Source organism: Fukomys damarensis, unplaced genomic scaffold (genome assembly GCF_012274545.1).
Source record: "Fukomys damarensis isolate Sample0158 unplaced genomic scaffold, DMR_v1.0_HiC HiC_scaffold_38, whole genome shotgun sequence".
Classification (NCBI taxonomy): Eukaryota; Metazoa; Chordata; class Mammalia; order Rodentia; family Bathyergidae; genus Fukomys; species Fukomys damarensis.
The window spans coordinates 74152536-74167645 of NW_022900950.1; the positions used below are offsets into that span (position 1 = coordinate 74152536).

Sequence of the window (15110 nt, forward strand, 5' to 3'; positions counted from 1 at the left end):
CCAAAACTAAGAGCATAATTTTATCAAGCTGGATTACTACCTATGTCCCATCACTTCCTTCAGAGAATTAAATTCCTTTTAAATCAGTACTATTAAGAATGAACGTATTTGTAACTGGGAAGAATGGTTTGCAAGATGGATATAACAAGAAGCTATGCAAAAAAATGAAGGGAGGGGGGGAAAGAGGGAGCAAACGAGCAAGCAAGCAAGTGAGCATTTTATGGTGAACCAACCCAGCTTTGTTCAGTTTACCACTTCTATGTATAGACCAAAAAGCGAAGTTTGAGCACATGAGAGACAGATAAGCAATTCAATCTTTTCTGCTTTGTAGGACAGCTGAAAGCCAAACCAAGGTAGAACTAACACAGCTGGACAGCCACAATTACAATGTTTCCCAAATGAGATTGTATAACCTGTGGAAATTAGGGTGTAGTTTATTTCTGTTTATTCACTTCAAGATAATAAAATGGCCCCAATAAGGGGGAGGGGTAAGGAGCCCTAGTCATGACTAGGAAAGTGGTATTCTCTGTCATCTAAGTTATTAGCCAAAAACAGTACAACTAGTTCAGTGTATAAATAAAATATGACATTAGCATCCTATTTTCAAAACCATCAGCATTCCCACTTTTCCAATCAAAGGGACCCAATAAAAGGAGCCCATTTCTATGCTAGCTTCTGGTAGTAAATCATATCGTGCAATTAAACCACCTCTTTGAGGCGAATAAGTACAGCAACACACCCTCCTCCCTTGGTCTGCAGTGGTCAACCACACTCTGAAAATTCCAAAAATAAATAATTAATAAGTTTCAAATTGCACACTGCTCTGAGTAGCATGAAGAAATCTCAGTCTCACCCTGGCCCACCCAGGAAATGAATCCTTTCTTTTGTCCAAAGTATGCACACTATATACTACTCACCCATTAGTCACTCAGTAAGCATCTTGGTTATCCAATGGACTGTCAAAGTATTACTTTCCCACTGCTAGTGCCCAAGTAACTCTTACTTTACTTAATAATGGAAGCAAAGTCCAAAAGTAGTGACAATGGCAATTCAGATACATCAAAGAAAAGTTGTAAAATGGTTCCTTTAAGTTAAAAGGGAAGAAAACATTATGTGCTCAGGTTGCTAAATCTTTAGTTAAATTATTGTTAATCTCTTTAATAATTACTATGCTTAATTTATAAATTAAACGTTATCACAGGTATGCATGTTGCTATAGTTTAAATCTACAGTGCTCTCAAAAGCTTGTTGAAGGTTTGGTTGCCTACCAGTGGCATGATTAGGAGTTGGTGGAACCTTCAGGAGGTGGGGTTCAGTAGTTAGTTCACTGGAGGCATGCCCTTGAAGTGGCTACTTGGATCCATGCCTCCTTTCCTTTTTTGCCTCATGGCTGTCATGAACTGAATGACTTCACTTCACCACACACTTCTTGCCACAATGTTCTCCTTCACCACAGACCCAAAACTTAATGGAACCAACTGACTATGAACTGAAACCTCTGAAAACCATGAGCCAAAATAAAGCACTCCTCTTTTTAAGTTAATTTATCTCAAAAATAAATATCCTGCAAGATTTGTTTCTTAATACATGTAATATCTTATGGTCTACATGTTATACTATAAAAAACAGTATATATGTTGTGCTCCACAAAAGCTATCTTAACAAGTAAAAACACTAATAGTGTAATGTTTAAAGTTTTAAGTACCACATGAGTGTTTTTAATTAGTACTTTTAGTACACTAAATATTACAACTCAGAGTACTAAGTGATGCAAGCAAGAACCAGCCATAGGTGATAAAATGATTGGATGATAATTTGGTGGAACATAGTATATTCACAGGGCTTCAAAGTGTCACCCTCAGATGATATATAAATGACAAAAAGTATCTTTAGTGTGGAGAAATCCATCTATTTCCACTTTGAGCAAAAGATCAAATTTAACATCAAAAATAATAAGCCAAACTCATTTTATCTGTCTCCTAATGTGATAACACTCATGGTGCAATCTTTAACTTTCGCCAAAAAATATTTTCCTTGAATACCATCATAAGGAAATACAAAAAACTGTAAACCTAGGATTTTCTGTAAAGGAACTAGCTGAAATCTTCAAACCATCAACATCATAAAATACAAAATAAAGGTGAAGAAATGTTTAAGACTCAAATTAGAAAATCGTGATAGCCAACTACAATGAGTGATCCTGACTGGGTCCTAGACTGGGGAGGTAGAGCAGACACTGGCTAAGGATTATAAAAGAGTTTAGGAAAAAATTACCGAAAATTGAAAGTAAACAGTATTATTATTTTGTCAAACTCAGGCTATTTTCAAAGGTATAAAAAGGTAGTGGGGCTGAGGCTGAAGGTCAGTGAAGGAGACTTGCCTGCCATGTATGAGGCCCTGGGTTCAATTCCTAGCACAAAAGGGGGGGGGGGGTCTGTGCTGGGGATTTACTACATTGTGGTTTCATGTAGGAAATAATCTTATGTCATAAGCTTAATACTTTTCAGTGAACTATCAGGATAGCTACAGCTTAAATTCTTAATTATTTTATAAAGGTTTTACAGATAAATGTAGATATAAATAGAAACATACAGAGATGTAGTATATAAGTAAATAAAGGAGCCATGAAAACAAATATTAAGAGTTTTAAAATTTACAAAACATTAACTGGTGAGTCTAAATTAAAAGTATACTGGTGTTCATAATACTATTCTATCAACTGAGGAATTTCTTAAATGAAAGAAAAAAATAATAAAAATTAAACATTAAATTTTTAAAATCTAAAATACTTTATAAAAACTGTATGAAAGGGCCAGGGATTTAGCTCAGTGGTTCCGTTGCCTGCCTCACAAGCGCAAGGACCTGAGTTTGATCCCTGGTACCCCCCCAAAAAAAAAAAACTGTACGAAGAGCTGAAGTCATACTACAGCAATACATGCATACCAATGTTTATAACAGCACAATTCGTAACAGCTAAACCCTGGAAACAGCCTGTAGACCCATCAATAGACAACTAGATAAATAAAATGTGATATCTATATATAATGGAATACTACTCAGCTAAAAAGAATGACAAATTTGATACATTTGTAGCAAAATGCACGTACCTGGAAAATACGTTGAGTGAAGTAAACCAGACACACAAACTTACATAGCATATTATAGCTCTCATTTGAGTGAGACAAAGTATAAACAAAGAATAATAAAGGATGGATAGAACAGGAGAAGGGGCTGGATCTCTTACAGTAGGAAAGTGGAGCAAGAGAACAAGAATGAGGGATAAGGAGGAAGGAAATATGCAGCATAAAGATATACCATATTCAGGAACCTAATAACCTCAATTAATGAAACATTACATGCTATAATATGAGCTAGGATTAATAATATCAACAAGAATGAAAATGGGATAAGGAAATTGGATGAGGAAGGAAGAGAAGAGGAGGGAAGGGGAAATAGAAAAAAAAAAGCCGTGGTATGGACATGTGACCATTCCCAAGGCAACTGTAAATAAACTACATGAACTGCAAACATGTACTAATAAAAATACTGCTCCTAAAAAAATAATAAAAATTGTGTAACTTCCAAAGAACAGTTAGGAAATGAGTAATATAATGTTTAGGATTTCAAAAATTTTAGTATCTATGCTCAAACAATACAGAAAAAATATAATAAATATCATAATTTTTAACTGGGAAACTTTTTAAATTATGTGTAAGAGCCAAAGGATTAAATACTAACCAGATTAATTTTTTAACTTAACAATTTTAGTAGAAATAATGGGGACTAGGCAATTCACAGAAGACACAGACAGAAACACAAACAAATCAAACCAATGAGAAAATATTTTTCAGTATGTATTAACAAAAATAACATCAAATGTTAGTAAGGGGGATAGTGAAATGAATATTTATTATTTTCTGCTTAATGTTTATCCTTACTATGGTGCAATTCTACTTTTTGTTAGGTACCCGGTACCCTAACATTCATGGAGAGGTAACAAGGTTCCTTACTGCAAGCATAATACCAAGTACTTCAAAATGACAAATGTTTAATGAGAGAATGATTAAATACTATAGTAGTACACCCTTATTACAGAATACTATATACAAGCTAGAGCAAGTCATATTTTATGTCCTAATAGACAAGTATTAATGCAGTAGAGACACTAAATTAAACCAAATTCATTTTCACCTTCCACAGTAATAAGACTGAAGCTGAGGATAGGGCTGCCAAAGAATTCCATATAATTCTCAAAAAGAAGAATGAGTTTTACAAGTAATACATGTCCTTTTGGGTTGGGTTCTTTAAGGACCGTTCTTAGTTATCTCCCTTTTCTGAAATATCAGGGAAAACATGAGAATAAAATACAATGGCATGGTAGAACTAAAGAATGAAAGAGGCCTAGGTCTCCAGATGAACACAATCAAAAGGCTAACCACCAACTTAAATGTGTAAAAAACTCTCCAGCAAGGGACCCAAAAAATTAGGATGAAAATCTAAATTCCTTACCATAGCCTTTCCAGGCCATATATAATTCAGTCATTGTTTTCCTTTTCAATCTTTTCTACTACCACTAGAATTCAACCTCATTAGACAAGGTATTACATGGTTCCACTTACATGACATATTTAGACAATGAACTATTTAGACATTCATATAGACAAAGAGATTAGAAATTAGTAGGAGGCCAGGGCTTTAGCTCAGTGGTTCTGCCACGTGCCTTGCAAGAGCAAGGTCCAGAATTTGATCCTAGTACCAAAAAACAAAAAACAAAAAGAAATTACTAGGAAATTTTGGGAATTGGGAATTTTGGATTTCTGACCACAGAGTTTTTATTTAAAATAATGGAAAGATTTTACAAATGATGGAGATAAGTGCACAACATTTTATAAGTAATTAGTGCCACTGAATTGTACATCTAAAATAGTAAAAACAACAAATTTCATTTTACTACATTTTAAAAAGTGAAAAAGACTACCACAAATAACAGAAAAACTGAAAGATAAGCTAAAGGAAAAATTAACCACACTCACAAATTAGAAAACTAAATAGTTTAATGTGAACGTCATAGTATATCTTGCAAATGTCACTTCTCAAAATCTTAAAAGATACCTCAAATGGACAATAAATGCATGGGAGATGCCTGACAATGGCCCTGGAAATGGCAAATGAGTCGGAAAGAAATAATCCAATTTTGCACTACTGTTTCCACATATGCAGTATGAACTCAACAATAGGTAAGTTTTGCTTTGTCAGCTGTTTTCAAATAAGGAAAAAAAGTTTTTTATAATCATAAAAATTCTTGGAGTTACATATTTATTGGTTCTGATATTGGCTCCTTCCTATGGACACCCCTGGCCATCTAGTGCCACTTCTCTACAAACTGAAGAATCACCTTTGAAACTGCCTGTAATGGGGGTCAGATGCTGAAAAAAAATCCCACTTTTGGGTTTATTTAAACATATCTTTAATTTACCTTCAATTTTTGCTGGGTATAGAATTCTTACTCAATAGCTTTTACTTTTCACCTCTATGAATTACTATTTCCATGTCTTCTAGCCTCCCATCCACTTATGTGCCTACATGTGTTTTTATGTATTTACCCTGCCTTAAAGTTAAGTTGATGTTTTCCGTGATATAGGGGTTTTCAAGCCATTATTTATTCTGCTCCGTTATTTATTCTTCATTTAAATGCATATTTAAACTAGTTATTACCTCAAAGGTCTCACAAACTGTTCATTTCTCTCCACTCTTTCTCCTCTTTGTCCTTTAGACTGATATTTTTTTATTAATCTATTCACAAGTTAACTATTTTGTCACCTCTAAAAAGCTGTTTTGCTTATCTAATTGACTTTCATTCCAGATACTGATTTTCTCAACCATAAAATTCTCTTTCACTTCTTCTTTATGGTATCTTTTCAGCCATTTACTTTATTAAGGCTATTTTTATGTTATCCTTTCAGCACAGGATTCCTTAGAAATTCTTCTGATTATATATAGTTATTTTAAGGTGTTTGCAAATTCTGGTATCTATTCCTACTCAAGCAGGTTATCTTCTATTGATTTAATTTTCCCTTATCTGAAAATGGGTCATATTTCCATTTTTTTTTTAAAAAGGACATTGTAAATAATATACTGCAACAATAGATTTTGTTATATTCATTCAAAGGGCTTTCTGCTTCTGATTGTGCATGGTTCTGATAGGCTTGCCTAAACTCAAACTGCAAACTATGCTTCTTTTGCAGTGTGCTACAAGTGATTTTGCCTCGTTCTTTCACATTCTAGCTGTTTCTTCCTAGCTGTTCACATCTTCTGTTTTCAGGTTTCTCTACCAAATCCTAACTCCTCTGTCAGCTGCATGTTCTGTTCTGAAACCCAAAGTCAGCTTTTGACCATCCTTGCCCCATGCAAGTTGAGAAGTGTACTCAGAAAAGAAATAAACACAAATCTTGTGTGATTTAACTCTCTTTAAAGAGCAAAAGTCACTTCATATAAACTAGTTATATATGAATTAAAAAGACATACTTGATGAAGCAGAGGAAATTCTTACATATTTGTAAGATTACAAAAACACTGAAATATTTTTGCTTACACATATACTTTAAAAAAAAGCAATGGTTTGTTAAGGTATGAAATCAAATATACAATAGCTGCCATGATAAATTAAACTATCAAAGATAGCCCTTTCCCTCTTCAATTAAAAATAATATCAAACATGAATTCACAAGACTGATATCAATAAACAACACACACAAATAATTTTTTTCACTGTAATACATGGGATCAAGCATAAGGTTTGGGTAGAAACAATTAGCTGAGGAACTGAAGCACAAATACAAGAATTGCTTCCTTTGAGCTTTGTCTGTCAAACACAGGAAATGCAATGTTTTTTAATAGTCCTTTGATAATTAAAAACCTTGTCATAGGCTGAGACTATCAAACGAATATTTATTTAAAATAAATGTACAATATAACACCAAAAAACAAGCAACAACAACAACAAAAAAAAAACAGACAAACTAAATTCATTAAAATTTAAAACTTCTGTGCCTCAAAGAACACCATCAAGAAAGTGGAGACAATCCACAGAACAGGAGAAAATATTTGCAAATCATGACTCTGATCTTTACATAGTATGCTATGTAAAGAATGCTTACCATTCAAGATTTAAAAGACAATTCAGTTTTAAACTGGACAAAAGACTTATATACAGACAGAAAAATGGTAAGCACATGAAATAATGCTTATCAGTCATGGAAATAAAAATCAAAACCACAATGATGTACCACTTCACACAATTAGTAGTGGGATTGTATATACCGCTGGTACAGTCAGCTTGACAGTTCTTCAAGGTGTTACACAAAAAAAAGGACTACATTCCTTGGCAATTCAACTTTTATCCATGTTCATTAAAGAAATGAAAATATGCCTTCATGAAAATTTATACAACAATTTTTACTGTGCAAGCATGCCTAATGGCCAAAAATAAAGTAGATACAATACATCAAATGATGAATGGATAAATGAAATGCAGTGCATAACAGAATACTATTCAGTCATAAAACTGAATGAAATACTATCAACTATTCTACAACTTGAAATACTGTGCTAAGTGAAAGAAACGAGACACAGGTCATTTTATAATAAAGTGCACAGACAGGCACACAATACAAACAGAAGACTGTTAGTGTCACCTAGGGCTGGGAGGTGAGGGAAAGGGAAGGGTATAATGAAAGCATTAAATAGAAGCTATGAGTCCACAAGCCTGAATATACTGAAATATGACTCAACACTTAAGGATGAATTTTCTGGCCAGGCGTGGTGGCGCACGCCTGTAATCCCCAGCACTTGGGAGGCTGAGGCAGGAGGATCGCTGCGAGTTCGAGACCAGCCTGGGTTACATAGTGAGTTTCAGGTCAGTCTCAACTACATAGTGAGACCCTGCCTCAAAAAACCACAAAAAAAAAAATTAATTTTCTGATATGTAAACTGTATCTCAATAAAACTGTCAATAAAATAAATAAATTTGCAAGATGAAATATACATCATGAGTACATATAGTGCAAAAACTACTGGTTTACTCTAACTCAAATATATGCATCAACAGGGAAAAATAACAGTAAGTTACTCTTTTCTACTCACTACATATCCAGAAATCAATTACCACATTTAATGTAGTAGAAACATGTTTAGATCTTTGCAAACAGCATTTTCTCCTTAAAATGCTATATTTACTATAAATGTATGTTAAACACATTAGAATAACTGCTGAATATTTAAGCATCCACTATGATTATTATAGAATAGTTATTGTTCTAAACTACTTAAAAAGTGTACTAAGAGAAACCAGTGCCTATCATTAACTATTTCTTTACAGATCTACAAAATCCCCTTTAGCTAATCAAATAAATATATTTATCTCAGAAGTCCTTTTTGACATTAAAAAACATCACAAGTTTTATTATGACACTTAATTATCTAATATCTCAGCACATTCCTCCCATTTTTGAAGTATATTTAATCACTTTAAAATCTACCATGATTAACCAAAGCATCGTTGTAACTCTATAATCACTACAGCACATAAATCAGCACATAAATCTACAGTATATAAATCTATATAAATGATTTTTTGTTCGTTTGTTTTGGTACCAGGGATCAAACTCGGATCCTTGTGCTTGCAAGGCAGGCAGCAGAACCACTGAGCTAAATTCCCGGCCTACAGTATATAAATCTAAAACAGTATGTAGTTGAAGTAAGACACACTCTGAGAGTAAGTCACCTACCTTTATGCAAAAATAAAAAAATAATGCTTCATCTAATGAATTCATAAGCTTACAGAATTCTTAACCAAAGATGTCTTTTCATATTTTAATCTTTGAACAACGAAATTAGGGTCATCTGGATGGAAAACAGCACAGAGCGTGACCGCAATAATGGTTGGCACGCTGCAGCGAACAGCACCTAACACAAGCAGCAGTCAGGCAACGGATAACAAAAGAAATCTGTATAAGATTTGGCAATGAGTAGAGAATGACTACAAAAACTTATCTAGGAAATTCCTGCTTTGTTCATTAAGTTGTACCATTCCTACCCATTAAAAATACTGCCCTTGAACTCTTACTACTTAGGCTGCACAGAGAAAGAATTTTCTGGAAAAAATGTATAGAAAAGATTCAAAGGGGATCAAAATAGGTACAATGAAGAAATTTAATCATTACTCAAGCAAAACTTAAGTGCAATATAATTTATAGCTGTAATTTATATTATTGTAAATGTCATTCATACAATATATAAATTTAACTAAATGCAAAGTATTTAACAGGGAGTTAAGTACTTACCAATTATTTAGAGAGCCTTTGAAAAATCTTCCTGATGGCTGAGATTCCCTAAATAATAAAAAATAAATAAGATATAATTTTCAGCTTCAAAGTTATACCTATTCTATAAAAATCTACCTAAGAATTCTGTTTAATAGGAAGGTTAAGCATAACACTTCAAATTCAAAATATATGCTAGCTTTACAGAAGACTTGAATGAGAACATATTTTTTTCTAATCACTTTTTACCTTTTAGTAACTAAATCATCTGCTTATAGTAGCTGCATGTGACTATACAACTCCATGTTTTCAAACCACCGTTATGACTCTTCAAAATCAAAACACAGCAAGTAAGGGAGAACCTATTATAAAAAAAACAAAAACCCGCCTCTCCCAGAGTTGTAAAATAAAGCTGTTTAAAAATTCCTTTCAACAAATCACCAGAATATCTATCTTACCCTAGCAGAAATGTTAAACTACACATAAAAATAAAACAATAATGCTTTCTTATGACTAAAACAAACCAACAGATTTTCTGTGACTACTTTCACCAAAATCAAAATCAATCAAATTAATATTATCCACATTATTCATTTCAGGCCATAGCAAAGAGGAAAAGGAAAGGTATATTTGAGACCTAAACATAAAATTATTAAAAATAAAGTTTCAATAAGATGACAAGAAAATATCACAACTTTTGAGTTGGGCAAATTCAACTTTGTGTTCACTTTATAAAAGTACATCAACACAGAAAAATTCATCTATATAGTACTTTTCTGTATGTAAACTGCTATTTTTCAAAGCTTATTTTATTAAAACACTCAAACACAGTACACAGGAAAACAAAACAAATTGGATTTCCTTACAATTAAGAAGTATTCTTTTTTAAATGTGAAGAAGAAACTATTAACAATGTACATCAGGGCCAGAGATTTAGCTCAGTAGTTCTGGCACCTGCTTTGCAAGCACAGGGACCCAAGTTCTATTCCTAGTACAAAAAAAAAAAAAAAAAGACCCCAATGTATATCAAAGGACTCATTCCCAAAATATATTTTAAATGACAAAAATATTTCAAAAGTCCTATTTTTAAGACAGCCTAAGACTCAAATAAAACTTAAAAAGATCATTAGAAAAGGCACTCACTATCACTATTAAGAAAATATCAACTAACACTTCAAAGAGAGACTATATTCCACCAAAACAACTAATTTTTATCTAAAAACCAGATAGTACCAAGTGCATACAAAACAGATGTACAGTAACTGGCATCCTCATATGCTGGAAGCAGAATTGTATAATGGTATAAAAAGAATAAGAAGGGCCAAAGATTTAGCTTAGTGGTGCCGCCACCTGCCTCGCAAGCACACGGGCCCAAGTTCGATTCCCAGTAACAAAAAAAAGAACAAGAAACTGGAAGTATCTACTAAACTTGAAAATACATATTCCCAATGATTAAGCAGTACCATCCCTCAAGCATACACTCAGCAGAAACATGTACATATGTGCATCAAAAGGTATATACAAGAATTATCACAACTTTATGGGTTAAGAGCCCCAAATGATAGACAATCTAAACATGTATCGATAAGTGGAAAGAAGAAATAAACTACATATTTCATACATGGAATCCTGATCTATAGTGGAAAATGAAAATAAAAACCAATGCTACAAACAAAATATGACAAATATCAAAAATTCAATGCTGTATCAAAGAAGCTGAGACAAAACAGCACATACTACACTACAAATTTTTATAAAATTCAACAACAAACCAAACTTATCTGTGGTTGTTAGAAGAGTGGTTTACCTTTCTTGTGAAGCCATTATAGACTGGGACAGGATACAAGGAGGCTTCTGAGAAGTTGGTATCTTGATCTAGGTTGGGGTTAAAAGGTGTGAAAGTGTATTCACTTTGTAAAAGTACATCAACATAGAAAAATTTATCTATACTTTTCTGTATGTAAACTTCAATTTTTAAAGTTTATTTTATTTAAAAAATCCAAAAAAGTACTTCTCAATAAAATAAGTTTAGGCCATGATACTAATAAGTGACTAATTTGAAAAATCTGAAATCTCCTAACAACACATTCTATTTTATTTCTATTGACTACATAAACGTAATTTAAATATGACTGGTCATTTTAAAGTTGAAGAGTAGTTTCAGTGTTGGTCTAGATTTTACCACAAAGGATTCCTCATGATTTCTGATCACTGCTTAGGGACCCCTTATCTGAAATGGCTGGGACCAGAAGGGCTTCAGAATTCATGGTTTTTCAGATACTGTCACTCCCACTTGAGCACTCTAACCCAAAAAACCAAAATCTGAATATGCAATCATTTCAGATACAGCATAAGATTGTCACCTAAAGATGCACAACCTACAATGGTAAAGAACACTTTTTATAAAATTCTGCCCAAGTTTGTCCTAACCAGGCTCAAGTTAAATGGACACATTAGTAATTTTGCATGCATATTTTAAAAGCATTAATACTGAACTTTGACACTGATCTCAAAAGCAAACAGATGTGCAAGCCAGGCATTCACAAAATCTGTAAAGCAAATTACTGGGCCTTATTATTTAGAAAATTTTAGATTTTTAAAATCAGTACCTATTAAAGAAAACTAGAACATGCTGAAAAAAAGCCTTACAAATAAATATTCTTATATATAAAAATTTTTTATTAATACTTATATGGTACCTTTCTTTAATGAAAATACAAACACAGACCTATTTCTCTTTAAACACTTCTCCATTATATTTAGCTAGTCATTGGTTTTTTTCACTAACCAACTTCTATTCCTTTCTCTAACTTAAACATTATTCGATTAGAGGTGAAAACTTTAACAGACCTAAGTAAGAATACCTGCCTTATTATTACAGCAACCTATTTGTCTTGAGATACTGTGTTATTGTTGTTGGTAGTGGTGGATGCAAGCAAAATTTAGGGGAAAGAGGACAACACAGACCCTGATAACTCAGGACCCTTAACAATTCCCAGAGGCTGAGGAATTTACATTTCTCAGCAGAGCAGTATCCTTCTAAAGGGACAAAGAGCATTTGGGAAGACCTATCAAACAAATACAAGATTCTTCCTGAATCTTGCATTATACTGGCTGTAAGACTTCAACATGTCACACATCTCCTTTCCTAACTTGGAAACTTGAAATCAGGAGGAATGGTGAGTTTCTGCCTGAAGATCATCAACTACCCAAACAGGATGAAGATGGGCACAAGGTACATTAAACACTTTCACAAAATCTTTTTTTTTTGGGGGGGGGGTCCAGGAATTAAACTCAGGACCTTGCACCTGCCAGGCAGGCACAGCATCAAAACCTATTTTTTGTTCTGTATGAGACAGGGTCTTACTTTGTACTCCCAGGCTGGATTTCAAACTCACCTTGTACTCCTTTCAAGAAGGAAATGCTTCTTTAAGATCCGTATCTTGTATTGAGCATGGTGAACATATCTATGATACTAGCTACTTGGGAGGCTGAGGCAGGAGGAGCTCAATTTAGCAAAATTTAAAAAGATCCAGGGATATATATAGTTCAGTGTTCCTTGGTTTCAATGCCCAGTACAATCACTCAATCAATAACTCAATCAACACATAAATAAAATTTAAGAATTTAAAAATTGGAAAATTTTCACCAAGAATAGCTTTAAAACTTAAAGTGGCCGAAATGGATATCCTTTGTTATGAACAAAAGTGTTAATGTAGGAGGCACCTGAAACAAAAAGGGCACACCTTCTTTATGAGAAGTTTGTTATGTTCTTAAGAAAGATCAATTTACTGTATATAAGGTCAAATTTCTCAAAAAAAGAAAAAAAAAGACAAATAATATAGGATAGGGTCATAGTTTAGGGCAACTTTGAAGACAAAAGGAAACTGACCAAATTAACTCAAGACAACAGATTCCACCCCAAATCTAAATAAAGGGCCCACAGAACCACGTATGGGTTTATTAAGGCTACTTATCCAATTTTGTGATTTATAGCAATTCTAAAGATTGCCTCTGAGAGGACTCTTAAGGACATAAACAAATCAGTCTTCCCTAAAAGAGTTATAATGAATTCAGGCGTGGCACCAACTATAATAACCATGTACATTCTGGTATTTAATCATCTAACATTTTTAAAGGTTCTAAGTTACAATAAGACAGGAAAAAATAAGTTCTGGTGTTGTATTACATAATAAGGCGACTATTTCTCAATAAAGCTAGAAGAAAGGATTTTGAATATACCCATCACAAAGAAATGAGAAGTGTCTCAAAAGAGGTAGATAGGCTTATCCTGATTCAAAAATTATACAATGTTTACATTACACAGTATCACATATGCATGTATACCCATAAAGGTATATAGTTTTTATGCAGATATTAAAACTTTCACGTTAAAACCAATAGAATTTATCAATCCCCGGTACCCCCCCCAAAAAAACCAATAGAATTTAATCGAACATCTTTAAATGTTGTTCATAATTCATTTGTTTAAGATTGTTATTTTTGTTTTCAATTCTAATTTCGGAGCTAGACTGATAAAGATATAAAAAGGCAGGTACTCAGGTAGCTAAGCATTCTAAGTAGTGAAATCCCCACCCCCACCCACCTCCTCAGTTATGCTCTCCACAGTTTCAGTTACCTGCAGCTGAGCACAGTCTAAAAATAATAAATAGAAAATTCCTGAAATATTTCCTAAGTTTTAACTTACAGGACACTAAGTAGCATAATGAAATCCCACAACCTCCTGCTCCATCCCACCAGTGTATTTGTACACACGACTGCCTGGCAATTCCCACCTCAGGTGTCTTTTAAAAATTATACACCATAGCCCAGCACGGTGGAGCATGTCGGCAATCCCAGTACTCTAGGTGGCTGAGGCAAGAAAACCATCTCAAAATTGTCTCAAGATAAAACTGTAAAAGGTGTAAAGGGCTGGGATGTAGCTGAGTATGAAGACCCTGAGTTCAATCTCTCAAAACTGAAAAAAGAAACAAACAAAACCACACGCAAAAAAATCCCTAATTCATGCCATAAATACTTTTAGTAAAAGACATAAATTTTTACTTAAAATTATAAATCTCACACTGCATTTCTATTTCCTTAACAAAGAAAGCACAGAATTCAATATTTACTCTCAAGCATCTGGCTCAATTCTACAAATCTATAAAGAATGCTCAATTTTAGTGCCTCAATTTTAAAGAATTCCTTCAGCTTTCTGAGGACATTCTCACAGACACTACACGCACGCAAAGTAAAAAGTAAACTCATGATACTTTCAAAACATCTGATTTGTTCTAGCTGTCAAAATAGTACAAAGTCTCAATACAACTTATCTGTATTTCTACACAATCTCACATTTACAGTTATTCCCTCACTGTTTTTGACATTTCCACAAACCTTAAAAAATTTCTAAATTCCTGTTATCACCAATTTTTAAAAAGTACTTCTTCTGACACCTGTGACTTATATCTTTCACTACCATCCTATTACTTACAATGAAGTCTCATGTAAGTCATTTATTGTAGTACAACCACTGAATTTTAATTCTATTCCCCAAAATATGAACTTTATCTAGAAACATAAACTGCTGCCTACTTTGATACCTGCAACTAGAAGACTATGCAAACAAAACATTAGGACTCGAAGTATCTCAGATAATCTGTAGGATTACCATATTCCAATTAACTTTACAGAAAAAAAAAAGAATTTCACAAAATGAAATCTATCAATACACTTTTAACAAACAGGGAAAACAAAAGCCCACAGGATTTATTTGAAATAACATACTCA

General features: G+C 33.3%; 1 protein-coding gene and 1 long non-coding RNA gene across 6 annotated transcripts in view; one reads left to right on the plus strand and one right to left on the minus strand.

Moving 5' to 3' along the window:
* Positions 1 to 15110, minus strand: part of Fbxw7 (F-box and WD repeat domain containing 7) — a 173095-nt gene that overhangs the window by 119893 nt on the left and 38092 nt on the right. For 2 of the 3 annotated variants that reach the window (XM_010627918.3, XM_010627916.3), the window contains exons 2-3: positions 11128 to 11195; positions 9342 to 9389 (exon numbers count right to left, since the gene is read on the minus strand). The gene's annotated coding sequence lies outside the window, so the exon portion shown is untranslated. The remainder of the gene's footprint in view (positions 1 to 9341; positions 9390 to 11127; positions 11196 to 15110) is intronic. The other variant, XM_010627917.3, reaches the window with a different exon arrangement.
* Positions 1 to 15110, plus strand: part of LOC117284596 — a 46357-nt gene that overhangs the window by 6997 nt on the left and 24250 nt on the right. The window contains exon 1 of one of the 3 annotated variants that reach the window (XR_004515687.1): positions 5125 to 5237. The exons of the other annotated variants lie outside the window; for them this stretch is intronic. This is a non-coding gene — a long non-coding RNA (uncharacterized LOC117284596). Of the gene's footprint in view, positions 1 to 5124; positions 5238 to 15110 lie in introns of those variants that run through there. 3 annotated transcript variants of the gene reach the window in all.